At 54.0% G+C, this 14,565-nt stretch overlaps 1 protein-coding gene and 1 long non-coding RNA gene across 3 annotated transcripts in view; one reads left to right on the forward strand and one right to left on the reverse strand.

Moving 5' to 3' along the window:
• The window catches only part of NFIX (nuclear factor I X), a 219,537-nt gene that overhangs the window by 7,564 nt on the left and 197,408 nt on the right, over window positions 1-14,565 (forward strand). The window lies entirely within an intron of this gene.
• The window catches only part of LOC127035495 (uncharacterized), a 167,614-nt gene continuing 158,608 nt past the window's right edge, over window positions 5,560-14,565 (reverse strand). Inside the window, exon 3 of one of the 2 annotated variants that reach the window (XR_007769825.1) lies at window positions 5,560-5,740. This is a non-coding gene — a long non-coding RNA (uncharacterized LOC127035495). Of the gene's footprint in view, window positions 5,745-14,565 lie in introns of both variants that reach the window. The other variant, XR_007769824.1, reaches the window with a different exon arrangement.

Below are 14,565 nucleotides of genomic sequence, written 5' to 3' on the forward strand. Positions count from 1 at the left end.
GCGGCCTGCCCGGACGGCATCAGTCCCATTGTCTTGGCAGATGGCCTTGTGTGGGCCTGTCCCAGCCCCAATTCTTGTCGTGCTTGGTGTCCTGCTGCTGGGATGACAAGCTAGAGCAGGGGATGGGGCTCAGGGCTATGTATCCCAGAGGCATTGGGTGGATCTCAATGGGGGTGGGGGTTGGGGCATTCATTTATAATAAGACACAGGGTGATGGGAGGTGGCAGAGTCAGGCCGAGGATGGCAAAGTGCAGGGTGAGCGTCTCTGTGCAGCCCTGCTAGTGCATCCTGATCCTGACCCACAGCCCACCCCCACCCCCCGCTATCCCAGCCCTGAGCCCCACACTCAGCTCTGCCAGTGCCCCTCACTCTCAACCCACAGCCCCCACTGTCCCAGCCCTGGGCTCCCCCATACACACAGCTCTGCCAGTGCCCCTCACTCCCGACCCACAGCCCCCACTGTCCCAGCCCTGGGCTCCTCCATACACACAGCTCTGCCAGTGCTCCTCAGTCTCAACCCGCAGCCCCCACTGTCCCAGCCCTGCACTCCCCCATACACACAGCTCTCCCAGTGCTCCTCAGTCTCGACCCGCAGCCCCCTGCCATCCCAGCCCTGAGCCCCACACTCAGCTCTGCCAGCGTCTCTCACTCCCGACCCACAGCCCCCACTGTCCCAGCCTTGGGCTCCCCCATACACACAGCTCTGCCAGTGCTCCTCAGTCTCGACCCGCAGCCCCCTGCCATCCCAGCCCTGGAGAGATTGGAACCAAGATGGCAGGGGGCTGCTGGCAGAGAAGCTGCAGTGGTGAAGGCAAGAGTAACAGTGGCAAAGGCCACGGGGAATTGAGGCTTTTAGAGGCTTTTAAGGGGGCTGGGAGGATGGGCCCGGTGGGTGGCCTGGGTGTGTGCAGATGCAGACCGGGGCAGCATCCTTTGCTCTTAAGTGCAGCAGATGCCGCAGCCTTGAGTGCAGAGAGGGGAGTTTTCCTAGTGCCCATTGTTCATTCCCAGGCCTCCGTGAGCTGGAGTGTGGGCCTGGGTTAATGCTGCTCCTGGCACACAGCTCCGCAGTAGGGGCTGCCCGCCTGCCCTACGGGGAGGTGGGAGTTGGGGGGCCAGCCCCACCCCAATCCTTTCCCTTAGCTTCACCCTGTAGGCAGGGAGCGGGGCCCAGGGAAGGCCTGTGTTAGACAGGTCAGACGGGGTGCTCACAATGGTGACATTGGGGCTTTTCCTCCCCCTTGCTCCTCTGCACAGCTCCTCTTCATCCTCTTCCTCAGCGCTAAGTGCTGTCCTGCTGAGCCTGTTCAAACAGGGGCTGGGCTCAGTCCCGCTTCTCCCTAGGGCAGAGGGAACTGCACGTACGGCCCCCCTCGGAATCCAGTCCGAGCCCTTCTCCTCCCTAATCCGAGCGAGGGAACAGATGGGTGGAATCCTCTCCGTGCCTGGCATCGTGGCAGATGGCATTAGCTGGCACTTTGTCACCTGGGCGCCTCCATCCTGCAGCGGATTCTTCTCTGAGCCAGGCCCGGCTGCAGCAGGACTCCATTCCTGCTGGGGCATGGGGAGAGGAGCAGGCCATCCAAGCTGCCAGGGGGCGTATCCACGGGAGCCTGGCGGCCCCCCGCCATCAGGGGAGAGGGAACTCCAGGCCTGGCACGCCACTCTTGAAGGATCCATGTCTAGAAGGCTCCTGTACTGGGTGGGGGATGCGTTCATGTGGCTTGGGGACTGGCGCAGCTTCTCTGAGCCGTTCTCTTACCCACAGCCATTGTTTTGATTGGGTGAGCCAGAGATGGGCCTGATCTGCTGAATTTCAGAGCCCGATCTCTGCACCCGCAGGCTTTGATAGAGCGCCAGACTCTGCAGTAGTGGGGGAAGCGCGCTCCCGCCCCGTCTGACTTGGTCCTGCCATGTTTGGGCCCCACCCCACAAAGTAGGGTTCAGACCCCTCAACCTGTGAAATCACCTCCTGCTCCCAGGTGTCCCCTCTCCAAGAGCTGGCTGGGTCACAGGACATGACCTCTGGCTCAGATTGTGCACCAAGAACAAAGGCGCTCACAGCAGGCTTGTGGTGCCGCAGGACGCCTGAGTTCTCCTCATTGCCTCCACTGTGATTAATGGAACTGGCCACTGGATGTCAACTTTGTAGGTGGGGGAAGGCAGGGGGGGTTAGGAGGAGGATGAGATCTGGGAGTCTCTCTCTGCTTCTCTCTCTCTGGGGAGGTGGGGCATGAACCTTGGGCCCAGGGATGAAATGGCTGCATGAGGCACAATGAGGGGCAGTCAGAACATGGGTTATCCTGGTCCCTGTTTTATAGATGGGGAAACTGAGGTACAGAGAGGGTCAGTAGCTTGCCCAATGCCACACTGCCAAACAGGTAGGACTAAAACCCAGGAATATCTACTGTAATCCACTAGATCCCACTCCCCTGCCAGAGCTGGGAAAAGAACCCAGGAGTCCTGACTCCCAGCCTGCACCCTGCTCTATCCAGTAGATCCCACTCCCCTCCCAGAGCTGGAAATACACTCCCAGCCTCCTGCTCTAAGCACCGGACCACACACTCTTCCTGAAGTGGCAACAGACCTCCAGATTCCTGATGCCCCAGCCTGCGCTCTGAGCACTAGGCCCCGGTGGGAAGAGAACCCAGCCATACTGAGGCCTGCTCCTGTCAGTATTCTGGGATGTAGGCAGGTCCCTCTCAGAATGCTCCTCCTCTGCCCCCAGCGCCGGCCGCACTGAATCTCGGCAGAGCTGGCCCGGCGACTGTTCCATATTCGCAGACAATCTGTTTGCGCCCATCTGGTGAAGTTGTAGCCTGTCTTTCTCCCTCACAGCTCTCCCCTCCCGACAGAAATAGTCTCAGGTGTCTAAATATCCCAAGCCATCTGACTGGCAATAACCAGCCAACAACCACTTGCTCCTGAGACCTGGCTCCTGGGCTTCTAACAGCTTCCAGACAGGTCAACAAAACCTTCCCCTAACTATGGTGATGGGCTCCATGTCTTCTACAGGCCACTTGGTCGTCTCTTGCCCACTCCCCGTCTCCTTTTAGGGGTCATGGGTCACCAGGTGCAGCCAGTTCCCTCTAGTCTCCTCACGTCTGCTTGGCGATGTTTGTCTTCTCCCTAAAATCCATCTGTGTATCCTGGGACAGCTGGGGGCCTCCAGCTCGAAACAGAGATGTGGGTGGAAACTTGGTGGGGGTGGAGTGTATCTCAGCTTGATTCCCCCAAAGCGGAAGCACCCAAGCTCAGCGACCGCTTTTGGAAAACACTGGCCCTGGTTAAGCCAAACCTCTTGGTTGGCTTTGCCAGTGGAGTGATGTGAGAAATAGTCCCTGGAGCATATGTCAGGAAAATCCCAAAACAGTTTAAAAAGAAGTTTTCTTGCATATCAAGTGGTGTGGACAGACTGCCACATGGGAGGGGACAAAGTGTTCATTGACATGGGTTTGGGGTTAGGGTGACCAGACAGCACATGTGAAAAATCGGGACGGGGGTGGGGGGTAATAGGAGCCTATATAAGAAAAAGACCCAAAAATTGGGACCGTCCTTATAAAATTGGGACATCTGGTCACCCTAGTTTGGGGTGGACTGACTATTTCATTCGCTGCTTTGCTACTAGAGTAATGTGAACATTGCATTATCTATCTATCTATCTCCATTTACACCCATCTCTCTCTCTCTCTCTCTCTCTCTCTCCACACTTCTGTCTGATCTATCTTTCTGTCTGTCCACACACACATATCGAAGTAACAACCAATATTTCCCCTGTATAATGGACTTTGAAGCAGTTACTCCATACACAGGCCGCACAAACCAACCCATGTGGCGACACACCGAGTGCTTAGATGTAGGGAGAACTCTCTGCGAGTGGTCAGATGTGTGGGTCTCACTCTGAAGCTGTACATGGGGCTGCGTGGCTCAGAACAGGTCATAAGTTCTGCTCTGTTAGCACACCTGACCTCGCATCCCCAGCACCAGCCGCTCGGGACAGCAGCTGATGCGACATATTGATCCATTAATCCCACTGAGGGCTCCACTCACAGTATTCCTGTATGTAGGGGCCGGGTGTTGGCTGAGAGCCAGTCTATCTGATGCTCTTGTGACACCCTTGGGCCCGATGCTGCTCCCGCTGAAATCAAGGGGCCCAATTCTGGTCCCCGTTTTGTAAATGGGGAGGAACTCTAGTGAAGGCCATGACCGAGTGGAAGAGCTGCCTCCGGGGCAGTTTTGCCAAGAGAGAAAGCTTATGAGACAGGATGGTGCAGTGGTTAGGGGGCTTGCCTGGGAGATCAGATACCTGGGTTCAATTCCTATGTATGAGTCCTGTAATCTCTTGGGCTCAGCTCCTCCAAGGAGTTAGATGCCAAACTCCCACTGCCTGTGCGGATCTGGCCCTCCATTTCCCGTCTCTAAACTGGGACTCCCAGGGGAAGCAGAACGTGCCGAGGGGCTTGCTGTGTGGCATGTGGACTGGAAGGAGGAGCTCCAGGGCACTCACACTGCTCAGGAGGTGCTGGGTGGGCTGAGGTTTGCTCTCGGAATGATCACGTGTCCCTCAAGGAGGTGATGAATGAGGGTGCTACTAGCATCAACCGTTTGTCCTGCTCGAGAGCTCAAAGCACCTTCCAAACCTTCGTTGAGTCTTGCCACTCCCACTCAGAAGAAGGTCAGCGTCAGCCTAATTTCACAGCGGGTGGTTAAACTGAGGCAGAGACAGGGCAAATAAGGTGTCTGACATTGTGTGAGTCAGCAGGAGAACCCAGGAGTCCGAGTTCCATACTCTAACCACAAGATCCTACTCCTATCCCAGATCTAGGGATAGAACCCAGGAGTCCTGACTCCTAGCCACCCCTGAATTCCACTGCCTTCACAGAGTTGGGAACAGAACGCAGAGTGCTGAACGGCCTGCTCAGATTGGAATAGGAGATACATGTAAAGGACATTTTTTTACATTCAATTTGTGGAACTCCCTGCTGCAGGAAGCTGCAGACTCAAATGCAGTGACTGGGGAGTAGGAAGGGCTGGGTCTGGGTCTTTGAATAACACTTGTAGCTATAGACGTTCAGGGTGTAGACTGATCGCCATAGTGACTGGGGAGGAATTCTCCTTCAAAGCTGCACTCAGCACGTGGCACAATGAGTCACGTGCATTGGACAGGGGTCATTGCCTTCCTCCGAAGCATCTGGGTTGGCTACTGCGAAAAGCCTGATGGTGGAAATGAACATGGTGGGAGATGGGAGGTTAAACTGGAGAGACCAGTCCAGCAGGATGTGGGACACTGGGCTGAGTGGATCATTGATCTGACCCAGGGTGACAGGGAATGTGTGTGTGTGTGTGTCGGGGGGGGAGGGGGGAGTGTACCACAGTAGATGGTGTGCTCCAGTGCAGCAGGGAGGGGGCACTGCAGGAATCTCTCTGTCTATCCATCCCCAAATGCCTCTCTCTCTCTCTCCCCATCCACTCTATCTATTTATCTATCTACAGACATCCCCTCTATCTATCTATCTAGCTATCTATCCTCATCCACCCCCTCTATCTAATCTATCTATCTATCTATCTATCTGTTCCTAGACATCCCCTCTATCTATCTATCTATCTATCTATCTATCTATCTATCTATCTATCTATCTATCTATCTATCTATCTATCTATCTATCTATCTATCCTTATCCACCTCCTCTATCTATCTATCTATCTATCTATCTATCTATCTATCTATCTATCTATCTATCTATCTATCTGTCCATCCCCATCCACCCCCTCTATCTATCTATCCCCAGACATCCCCTCTATCTATCTATCTATCTATCTATCTATCTATCTATCTATCTATCCTTAGACATACCCTCTATCTATCTATCTATCTGTCCATCCCCATCCACCCCCTCTATCTATCTATCCCCAGACATCCCCCCTCTCTCTCTCCCAGACATCCCCCCCCCTCTCTCTATCCCCAGACATCCCCTCTATCTATCTATCTATCCATCCATCCCCATCCACCCTCTCTATCTATCTATCTATCTATCTATCTATCTATCTATCTATCTATCTATCTATCTATCTATCTATATATCTATCCACATCCATCCCATCTATCTATCTATCTTTCCCCATACACCCCCTTTATCTATCTATCTATCTAATCATATGACTCAGTACAAGCAGAGGGGAATTCAGAAGAGCTCTCAGACCCCCTGTGTTCAGTGGGTCCCTTTGCCTTTCACGTCATTGACATGAGGACGCCTCTGAGTCCCCAGATCCTGCGGCTCCCTGCTCCAGAGCTGTCCCCACCCCCCTTTTGCGCCGCGCCCACCTTGGAAGCCGAGCAATGGCTCGGTAATGACTACTTTGGGAGAGGGAGACAAAGGGGGGTGGGGGGAGGGATGCAGGTGGCATCAGAGCTGGCACGGTGGCAGTTAATCAGGTTTGCCAGCGCCATCTGTCAGAATGTGAGCATCTGGGAGTCAAGGTGACCCTGTCACCCTTCGTTAGAATTACGAGCTTGGCATCTGTATTAAACTGCAACCAGCCGCCGCAGCAGTGCAAATGCCCGGCTGGGGGAGAAGCGAGCCGCTAGCTCAGCTGGGCGAGTTGATAAATGGAACTAATTTGATCTTAATAATTCACTGATTCACGACTGCCAAAGGGTCTGACTCCCTTTCAGTGCGTCGCGCGCAGCGCCACCCCCGCCCCGGGCCCCCCCACTCCAGATTGGTTTGGAGGAGCGCTTTGCTCATCACTGCCTAGCACAGATGGCCTTTCTCTTGTGCATTGGAGGGAGGGGGTTGGTCGTCCCCCCACCCCCATTCCTCGCACCGGTGTTGTTTTCTGCACATGGAGGGAGGGGGAAGGGATGACGGAGACAAGGCAGCAGGTGTGAGAGCAGAGCCTCCTGCACCTGGGCGAGACGGTGGAAGGCGCCAGGCTGTCGTGCCGCTGCACTTGGAAGCGGCTCGTGCTACCCCTCCCCAGCTGAAACTGGAACCCGATCTTTGGTTTTTATGTCTATCAACCTGCTCAGTGCCCCCGTCTGGGTCTGTGGAGTAGCCTGCCTGGCCAGCTGTCCTAACACCGCATCGAATGGCGGGCATACAGCTGTGTACATACACCCTATCTATCTAACTATCTATCTATCCCCATCCACCCTCTCTATCTATCTATCTATCTATCTATCTATCTCTACACACGCCCTCTATCTATCTATCTATCTATCTATCTATCCCTACACACCTCCTCTATCTATCTATCTATCTATCCCCACACACCCCCTCTATCTATCTATCTATCCCCACACACCCCCTCTATCTATCTATCTATCCCCATCCACCCCCTCTATCTATCTATCCCCACACTCCCCCTCTATCTATCCCCATCCACCCCCTCTATCTATCTATCTATCTATCTATCCCCACACTCCCCCTCTATCTATCTATCTATCTATCTATCTATCTATCTATCTATCCCCACACTCCCCCTCTATCTATCTATCTATCTATCTATCTATCTATCCCCACACTCCCCCTCTATCTATCTATCTATCTATCTATCTATCCCCACACTCCCCATCTATCTATCTATCTATCTATCTATCTATCTATCTATCTATCTATCTATCTATCTATCTATCTATCTATCTATCCCTACACACCCCCTCTATCTATCTATCTATCTATCTATCTATCTATCTATCCATCCCCACACACCCCTTCTATCTATCTATCTATCTATCCCCATCCACCCCCTCTATCTATCTATCTATCCCTACACACCCCCTCTATCTATCTATCTATCTATCTATCTATCTATCTATCTATCTATCTATCTATCCCCACACACCCCCTCTATCTATCTATCTATCTATCTATCTATCTATCTATCTATCCCCACACACCCCCTCTATCTATCTATCTATCCCCATACCCCCCCCGCCCCCATCTGGCTATCTGAGGGATTTGCACTGATGTCTGTCACCACAGTAGCTTGGCAGTAGCGTGGTCCCTGGCGTAATTCATAGTATCTCGTTCCCTTCTCCCATTCTGGGCTGTGGAGGTTTCGGGTTCACGTAGGTTGTGGTTGTGATCTGCCTGTCAGGAGATCTGCAGGTCGGTAATGGAGGATCTGTGAGTCTGGTGTCAGGGGGTCTCCATGTCTATGTGGGGAGGATGTGTTTGTCTCTGTCGGGGGAATCTCTCTATTAACAATGGGACGCTGCTGTTCAGGCTCTGTCCATGCCCCTAAATCCGAAGATGTAAAGTTATGGGCTACGTAGGCTGAGCTCCCCTAGCGTGATCCCTTCAGGAAAGAACAGAAGTCCCATGGCTGGGAGTGGTGCGTGCGTGTGGCTCACTCTGCTGCTATTTGGACTGGCTGAGACTGATCCCTTTCCCTGCCCTGCTCCACCTGACTAAGCAGGAGTGGCCGGGGGTCGGGGGTGTGGACTGAAATTTCACTCGTTGTCAGAGGCCCATCCGCTGAGCATGCTGGATGTGAAGTGCGGAAATCTGGAACTCAGTAGAAGCAACACCGCAACGGGGCCTGTGTGGGTGGCTTTTTTTTGCCAACAAGCTGGTCTGGGTCCGGGCTTCACATCTGTGGATCCGTGTTCGGTGGCAGAGAGCAGGCATGTGTGTGTCATGCAGAGTGCGTCTGCCACTTGTGTGGCTCTTTGGCTCAGAAAAGAAAATAATGTCCCCTCCTAATGGGTGTGCTGGTCCCTTCCCAGGGCTTAGCACCACCCCATCCCGCCCGAGAATCTCACACTGCCCCTGCTCAGAGCACAGCGACAAGGGTCAGGAGCATTTCCCCATTTGGAGGGAAAACTTCTGGGTTGTTGGGATTTTTTCTCTTTGTGCTCAGATCATTCTGAACCCTGCCAGGAGGCCGGTGCTGCCAGCGTCACCAACTGGCCGAGGCAGACCCGGTTCCTGGCTGAGCCCCGACATGACGTCCCATTCCAGAACGTATTTTATTTGTTTGAGGAGGACAGGATGGAGGGCCGGGGCCAAACACCACTGCTGAGACAAGACACTGGGAGCGAAAAGCATTGCACCTATGGCTTGCATGTCCATCGGTCGGGAGGTAGGACTGGTAGAGAGAGAGATTGAGAGAGATGGGCGGGCAGGCAGGCAAATTTCTCTCCCCTTTGGCCTCTGAGTCCTTTTACCCGTGGAGCTGCTTGGAGGTTCCTGCACTGCTGCCCTGCCTGTTGCTCCTTCCCCCAATCACTCACCAAGCCAGGGGAAGACCTGCTGGGAGCAATGGCTTGTCCTGGCAAGGCCCAGTCCCTGCTCCCAGACGTGTGTGCACGCTGAGCACCAGGGGGCGCCCTTGCCCAGCAGTTTGTGGCTGGCGCAGCAGGGTGGGGGGTAAGCTCCCAGCTGCTCGCACCCGGCTTTCTGCTCCTCTCTGCTCCCCGAGTGGAGAGGGTGAGGGCAAAACTACCATGTGAAGGGGCATCCCTAGCCTGCCTTCAATAGCAGACTGCAGCTCAGCTCTGACCAGCCCTCCCCTGGTCAGGGCTGAGGGGCACCAACAGGGCTGGGGGGTCAGGGAGCTCAGGGCTGGATCTAATGGGGCTGTGGGTCAGGACTGAGGGGCACCAACAGGGCTAGAGGGTCAGGGAGCTCAAGGATGGGCTAGCAGGGGCCTGTGGATCAGGACTGAGGGGCACCAACAGGGCTGGGCTAGCAGGGGGCTGTGGGTCAAGACTGAGAGGCACCAACAAGGCTGAGGGGATAGGGAGCTCAGGGCTGGGCTAGCAGGGATCTAGGGGTCAGGACTGAGGGGCACCAACAGGGCTGAGGGGATATGGAGCTCAGGGCTGGGCTAGCAGGGATCTGGGGGTCAGGACTGAGGGGCACCAGCAGAGCTGGGGAGTGGAAGCCCAGGGCTGGGCTAGCAGGGGTGTGTGGATTGGGATTGTAAGGACAAGAAGAGCTGTGGGGTGGGAGCCTGGGGCTGGGATATCGGGTGTGTGTGTGTGCAGGTTACGGTTGTGGGGGACTGTCAGAGCTCTGCAAGGGAACCTCTCTTTATCTCCTGTTTTTTCCTTGGTATATGTCTTGCCGGCCATTTGCCAGAACCAGCCAGGAACAGAAGGTTCCTTATTTGATCCGATTTGTCTCGATCCAGTTGCCCCAGTGGGCTCATGTAATGGAAATCATTCGCTGGGGTGGGCAGGGTGCTCATTTAAATACCCCTCCTGTCTGGCATGCCCTGAGCCTTTCACCTGCTCTGCTCTGCAAACTGTCAGGCCCCTGGCATTGCTAGCACAGTATGGAGCAATCCCCACAATACCAGGCCTGGACAGACAGGGTGCCCCCTTGCGGATAAGGACTCTTGGCTCGCGATGGGCCTTTGTTCTTGGTGGCGCTGATCAGTGCCCGGTGAGGTGTGTGCAGCTCCAGTGTGAGTCTGTATCCACCTCAACCCAGCACTGGTAACTGAACAGGAGCCTGTGAGGCAGCAGGAGAGGGCTGGGCTCCCGCAAGCTTTGGGGAGAAGGTAGCTCTGTGTGTGTGTCAGAAACCATAGTGGGAATGTCCCTGTGTGCCAAAGGCTCTCCTTTGTCCTCATCGTAGAGACTGGCTTATATGTGTGTGTGTGTGTGGGGGGGAGGGTGGGACACAGAGACCAGTCTCGTAGGGGGCATAATGTGGAAACCAGCTCAGCCTGGCGTAGGGTGATCTGACACTGGCTCAGCCAAGGGAGTGGAGGTGGGAGTTCATCGCCCCGCCCAGCTCAGCTTGGCCCCATACCTCTGGCTTTACCTTGGCTCTCACTCAGGGAGCAGCGGAAGACGCTTCCTTCCTCCTACCCCGTGCGTGCTGCTCATCCTTCCTGTTGCTTCCCTGGGGACCCAGCCCAGCCCCTGAGCCCCCATGCTCATGTGAGTGATGAAACCAGCTGGCAGTCGCCCATAGGTGCCATGGGAAATACCGGTGCCCGTGGCTGGGTCTCCTGCACAGTCTAGATGGCCCATGCTGGGATGGTTGGGGGTAATGCTGCAGGAGCTCTGGTCTATTTCAGTCTCCTTTTAACTTCCTCAGCTCCCCCGACCCCCCAATCCTGCCCCCTTTTGGCCTGACATTTCTCCTGCTCAGGCTGTAGGCCAAGGGGAATCTCTCTGCAATTAGAAGGAAATTAACTGGGTCCATTTCAAATTAGACACACAGATGCCACCAGTTTCCCCCTTGCCCCGCAGATTGTGTTTGCTCAAGAAGGGTTTGGGGTTTCTGGTGTCGGGCCAGAGGCATCTTCACAATCCCACATGGGGGTGCTGTGTCCTCATAGCTGGACTCAGGGCTCAGCTGCTCCCAGCTTTCTGCATTAAGCACATTCAGAGTAAGGCCCTCTGAGTGCAGAATAAGTACACCCGTACCTGGAGCTGAGCAGGAAGAAATGATGCACGTTAAATTCCTGCCCGACCTTACTGCAGGTTAATTGGCAGATGTGGACGAGGCACAGGGATGCGGTAGAGAAAACGGGATTTCTGATCTGATCTGATCTGCTGGGGATTCCCGCGTTTTGACATTTGTTCTGAATAAGGACGAGGAGCTGGAATTTCCCATGGAACAAACATTCCAGAAGTGTTTGATTCAGAGCAATGGAAATGTTTCGATAAGGTAAAAACATTTCCTTTCTATCACAGAAACCTCAGGCTGGACAGGCCCTTGAAAGGTCATCTGAACCAGCACCCTGCACTGAGGCAGGACAAAATATCCTTAGACCAGCCCTGAAGGCGTGTGTCCAACCTGTTCTTAAAATCTTCCAATGACGGGGATCCCACAGCCTCTCTTGGTCACCAGTTCTAGAGCCTGAACTAGCCTGAGAGACACAAGAGAGATTTTTTTCCTATTATTGAATATAAATCTCCGTGGGCCGACTCCCTGACTCCTCGTCTTCCCCTCTGTGGGCGTGGAGAACAGCTGAGCACTGTTTAGAACAACCTGTGATCATGTCCGCCCCCCCGGCCTTCCCTTCTCTAGACTAAACATGTCAAAACATTATACCATGACATACAAAATATACTATATGTTGTAGAGAATATTATGTCATAAAATTAATATTTGGCCTAGCTTGTGAGGCCCTGACATGGACCTGGGTAGCATTTCTCTGCTTGGATGCAATGTGATGACTTTTGAATATTGTATCCCATCACTTCCAAAATCTCAGGGTATATTCCAGGCATCCACAGGCAGAGCTCTATGGATATTTGGTGTGTGGGGCAGGGAGGAATCAGGAAAACCAAGAGGGAGGAAATGGGGGCACGTGGAGCCCCTGGCCTCTGGTTAGCACAGCCACCTCTGTAATCCTTTCTAGGTCAAAGAGCCGGTTGATGGCAGAAGGTAGCACCTTGCAGCCTCACGCACCCCAGTGGAGTTTAAAATGTCGGTGCTGTGAAAGAGAAAGTGAAGATGAAGGAAAAAGGAGACTAAGAACAGTGGGGGAGGGGGGAAAGGGAGAGGAGTGGGGGCACACTCCCAGCCCCTGGCATAGGGTGGGGGAGAATGGGAAATCGTGGTGTGTGTGGGGGGAATGGGGGCACACAGAATCACTGGTATGGGAGGAGATGAGGGGATACAGAGGCCCTGGAGTGAAGGAGGGGGTGGGATGGTTGCAGGGAGTCCCTGAAATAGAGGGGGTAGGAGAGTGGCACCAGGGAGCTTGTATGTAGGGACAGTATAGGGATGCAAGGAAACCCTGGCTTGTGGAGTGAGCTTGGCCTATAGAAGCAGTTACAGCAGGGTGGACTGGGAATCAGGACTCCTGGGATTTATTCCCAGCTCTGAGAGGAGAGTGGGGTGAGTGGTTCGAGCTGGAGGTGCGTGGGCTGGGAGTCAAGACTCCTGGGTTCTTGTCCCAGCTCTGGGAGGGGAGTGGGTTGAGAATCAGGACTCCTGGGTTCTGTTCCTGACTCTGAGAGGGGAGTGGGGCAAGTGGTTCGAGCTGGAGGTGGGTGGATGGGCTGGGAATCAGGACTCCTGGGTTCTATTCCCGGCCCTGGGAGGGGAGAGGGGCAAGCAGTTCAAGCCAGAGGTGGGGGGACCGGGAGTCGGGACTCCTGGGTTCTGTTCCCAGCTCTGGGAGGGGAGAGGGGCTAGTGGTTAGAGCAGGGTGTGTGGTGAAACTAGGAGCCATGAGTTCTTGGTTCTACTCCTAGCTTTGCTGCTCCTTGACCTTCAAGCCACCTTCCTTCTCTATGCCTCAGTTTCCCCCACTCTAGTATAGCACTAATGAGCCTGTAACAATCCCATAGGCAGCTGGGAATTTCACAGCAACAGCCAGACTAGAACCTGGCCCCTTCTGCTCAAAAGCCCGGGCCCCCTGTGATGGGATCCCCAGGGCAGAACTGGAACTGTGGTGCTGCTGTGCCTCCTTAACTCTCCAGTCTGGGCTGTCTCACCTAGTGCTATGCCTGTGACAAGCAGCAAACCCCTCCAGGCACTGTGGTCACTCAGCCATCAGCATGTGGAGCCCCACATCCAGCAAAACTGCATGAATGCTCCCTGAGCCACTCATGAATCATAGAGAGAGAGGCGCCAGCCAGTCACCCCAGCCCCTGGCCTTGCACCCCAAAAATATACCGTCTGACACTGATCAAGACTCCCTTGGACAATGCGAGCTCATTAGTTAGTTTGCCACTTCTTCAAAGGCAAGAGGAAATGCTCCAGCCTTTGTAATCTGAGCTGAGATTCCCCGAGCACTTCAACCAAAGCCACACTCTTCAATGTAAAATAGAAACCAGATTTATTAACTAGAGAAAGACAGATTTTAAGTGATTACAAGTAGCAGGCATAGAGATCAAAATTGGTTACCTACGAAATAAAAATAGAAACACCGTCTGAATCTAACGGTAACAGCCTGAGCAAGGTTTGACTCAAGCAGTCTCTCAGCCCAACAGAAGTTACGGCAGCTCACAGTTCTCAGTACACAGGCTGGATTTGCTTCCAGCCTGGGACCAATCTCCCTAGTGCAAAGGCTTTTTCTTCCAGATGATCTTCCAGGTGTTGAGATTGGGGGGGGCGGGGAGGAGAGGCCAAGTGATGATGTCACTGCCCTCTTTTATACTTTCTTCCAGTTGTCCCGAGGTGGGGGTCAGGCAGTCCCCATTGGTCAGCCAGCCCCATCAGGCAGTCCCCATTGCCTACGTGTTCTCTCTAAGGAGCCTCTGGGAGAGTGGATTCTTCTTGATGGGCCATCAACTCTTGTCTGGCCAGTGATGGCTGCTCCTTTCTTGCAACTGAAAGGCCGGCTGTGGTGTCTCCCCACCTCCCCACGTATTTCAGTAGCACACACAGCAATATGCCATAACTCCCGGTACAACAATCGCGCAGCCAATCCAACAGCATAGTCAGGTTCATCAGATCAATACTTTTAAAATGATACCTCACAAGGCCTGCATTGTATAAAACACATCATACTCCTATCGCCGTGGTGAATATGGGGGTTCCAGGGTGCTGTTCTGAGGTACAGTGTCACTCCACCCCCGAGCTAAAGGAGACTCTCCCTTAGCTGTAAGCTGTACAGGGTCTGGGACACAATGATGTGCAGTTT

This window comes from Gopherus flavomarginatus, chromosome 16 (genome assembly GCF_025201925.1).
Source record: "Gopherus flavomarginatus isolate rGopFla2 chromosome 16, rGopFla2.mat.asm, whole genome shotgun sequence".
Lineage (NCBI taxonomy): Eukaryota > Metazoa > Chordata > Testudines > Testudinidae > Gopherus > Gopherus flavomarginatus.